The sequence below is a fragment of the Cololabis saira genome, unplaced genomic scaffold (genome assembly GCF_033807715.1).
Source record: "Cololabis saira isolate AMF1-May2022 unplaced genomic scaffold, fColSai1.1 scf039, whole genome shotgun sequence".
NCBI lineage: Eukaryota > Metazoa > Chordata > Actinopteri > Beloniformes > Belonidae > Cololabis > Cololabis saira.
The window spans coordinates 322501-325000 of NW_026906203.1; the positions used below are offsets into that span (position 1 = coordinate 322501).

Here is a 2500-nt window from a genome sequence, read left to right on the forward strand (position 1 = left end):
ACCCACACATATTTCAACGTAGGTAACAGCGACAGCTCACGTCCTAAAGTGTTTTGCACATGGTTAAGGCACTTTAACTCCAACAAATAAAACCAACAAATCAATGACTTATATTCTATGACTTATCTTCAACTCCATATAAGAGGTATTTCAAGCTGCAGCTTCTGCTTACGGCCATACCAGCCTGGATGCGCCCGATCTCCTCTGATCTCGGAAGCTAAGCAGGGTCGGGCCTGGTTAGTACTTGGATGGGAGACCGCCTGGGAATACCAGGTGCTGTAAGCTTTTTCAACCAGCAGAGAGCGCTCTCGCTTAATCTACCCACACATATTTCAACGTGGTAACAGCGACAGCTCACGTCCTAAAGTGTTTTGCACATGGTTAAGGCACTTTACTCCAACAAATAAGCGCTTCTAAATTATTATCACCAACAAATCAATGACTTATATTATATGACTTATCTTCAACTCCATATAAGAGGTATTTCAAGCTGCAGCTTCAGCTTACGGCCATACCAGCCTGGATGCGCCCGATCTCATCTGATCTCGGAAGCTAAGCAGGGTCGGGCCTAGTTAGTACTTGGATGGGAGACCGCCTGGGAATACCAGGTGCTGTAAGCTTTTTCAACCAGCAGAGAGCGCTCTCGCTTAATCTACCCACACATATTTCAACGTGGTAACAGCGACAGCTCACGTCCTAAAGTGTTTTGCACATGGTTAAGGCACTTTAACTCCAACAAATAAAACCAACAAATCAATGACTTATATTCTATGACTTATCTTCAACTCCATATCAGAGGTATTTCAAGCTGCAGCTTCTGCTTACGGCCATACCAGCCTGGATGCGCCCGATCTCGTCTGATCTGGGAAGCCTAAGCAGGGTTGGGGCCTGGTTAGTACTTGGATGGGAGACCGCCTGGGAATACCAGGTGCTGTAAGCTTTTTCAACCAGCAGAGAGCGCTCACGCTAATCTACCCACACATATTTCATCGTGGTAACAGCGACAGCTCACGTCCTAAAGTGTTTTGCACATGGTTAAGGCACTTTAACTCCAACAAATAAGCGCTTCTAAATTATTATCACCAACAAATCAATGACTTGTATTATATACTTATCTTCAACTCCATATATGAAGTATTTCAAGCTGCAGCTTCTGCTTACGGCCATACCAGCCTGGATGCGCCCGATCTCGTCTGATCTCGGAAGCTAAGCAGGGTCGGGCCTGGTTAGTACTTGGATGGGAGACCGCCTGGGAATACCAGGTGCTGTAAGCTTTTTCAACCAGCAGAGAACGGTCTCGCTTAATCTAGCCACACATATTTCAACGTGGTAACAGCGACAGCTCACGTCCTAAAGTGTTTTGCACATGGTTAAGAAACTTTAACTCCAACAAATAAAACCAACAAATCAATGACTTATATTCTATGACTTATCTTCAACTCCATATAAGAGGTATTTCAAGCTGCAGCTTCTGCTTACGGCCCATACCCAGCCTGGATGCGCCCGATCTCGTCTGATCTCGGAAGCTAAGCAGGGTCGGGCCTTGTTAGTACTTGGATGGGAGACCGCCTGGGAATACCAGGTGCTGTAAGCTTTTTCAACCAGCAGAGAGCGCTCACGCTTAATCTACCCACACATATTTCAACGTGGTAACAGCGACAGCTCACGTCCTAAAGTGTTTTGCACATGGTTAAGGCACTTTAACTCCACAAATAAAACCAACAAATCAATTACTTATATTCTATGAATTATCTTCAACTCCATATAAGAGGTATTTCAAGGCAGCAGCTTCTGCTTACGGCCATACCAGCCTGATGCGCCCGATCTCGTCTGATCTCGGAAGCTAAGCAGGGTCGGGCCTGGTTAGTACTTGGATGGGAGACCGCCTGGGAATACCAGGTGCTGTAAGCTTTTTCAACCAGCAGAGAACGCTCTCGCTTAATCTACCCACACATATTTCAACGTGGTAACAGCGACAGCTCACGTCCTAAAGTGTTTTGCACATGGTTAAGGCACTTTAACTCCAACAAATAAAACCAACAAATCAATGACTTATATTCTATGACTTATCTTCAACTCCATACAAGAGGTATTTCAAGCTGCCAGCTTCTGCTTACTGCCATACCAGCCTGGATGCGCCCCCGATCTCGTCTGATCTCGGAAGCTAAGCAGGGTGGGGCCTGGTTAGTACTTGGATGGGAGACCGCCTGGGCATACCAGGTGCTGTAAGCTTTTTCAACCTGCAGAGAACGCTCTCGCTTAATCTAACCACATATATTTCAACGATTGGTAACAGCGAAAGCTCACGTCCTAAAGTGTTTTGCACATGGTTAAGGCACTTTAACTCCAACAAATAAGCGCTTCTAAATATTATCACCAACAAATCAATGACTTATATTATATGACTTATCTTCAACTCCATATAAGAGGTATTTCAAGCTGCAGCTTCTGCTAACGGCCATACCAGCCTGGATGCGCCCGATCTCGTCTGATCTCGGAA

At 45.5% G+C, this 2500-nt stretch overlaps 6 non-coding genes and 2 pseudogenes across 6 annotated transcripts in view; all 8 read left to right on the forward strand.

The window, feature by feature from the left end:
• The first annotated feature begins 166 nt into the window (after positions 1-166).
• LOC133430971 (5S ribosomal RNA) lies at positions 167-285 on the forward strand. The gene has a single exon (XR_009775373.1). It is a non-coding gene; the product is annotated as a 5S ribosomal RNA (ribosomal RNA).
• Positions 286-501: 216 nt separating this feature from the next.
• On the forward strand, positions 502-620 carry LOC133430995 (5S ribosomal RNA). The gene has a single exon (XR_009775396.1). It is a non-coding gene; the product is annotated as a 5S ribosomal RNA (ribosomal RNA).
• Positions 621-819: 199 nt separating this feature from the next.
• LOC133430755 (5S ribosomal RNA) lies at positions 820-940 on the forward strand (annotated as a pseudogene).
• Positions 941-1155: 215 nt separating this feature from the next.
• Positions 1156-1274, forward strand: LOC133430838 (5S ribosomal RNA). The gene has a single exon (XR_009775247.1). It is a non-coding gene; the product is annotated as a 5S ribosomal RNA (ribosomal RNA).
• A 199-nt stretch (positions 1275-1473) lies between these two features.
• On the forward strand, positions 1474-1594 carry LOC133430736 (5S ribosomal RNA; annotated as a pseudogene).
• Positions 1595-1793: 199 nt separating this feature from the next.
• LOC133430482 (5S ribosomal RNA) lies at positions 1794-1911 on the forward strand. Its single transcript, XR_009774946.1, has one exon. It is a non-coding gene; the product is annotated as a 5S ribosomal RNA (ribosomal RNA).
• A 200-nt stretch (positions 1912-2111) lies between these two features.
• LOC133430719 (5S ribosomal RNA) lies at positions 2112-2232 on the forward strand. The gene has a single exon (XR_009775171.1). It is a non-coding gene; the product is annotated as a 5S ribosomal RNA (ribosomal RNA).
• Positions 2233-2450: 218 nt separating this feature from the next.
• LOC133430713 (5S ribosomal RNA) overlaps positions 2451-2500 on the forward strand; it is a 119-nt gene continuing 69 nt past the window's right edge. Inside the window, exon 1 of the ribosomal RNA XR_009775165.1 lies at positions 2451-2500. This exon is cut by the window's right edge and continues 69 nt beyond it. This is a non-coding gene — a ribosomal RNA (5S ribosomal RNA).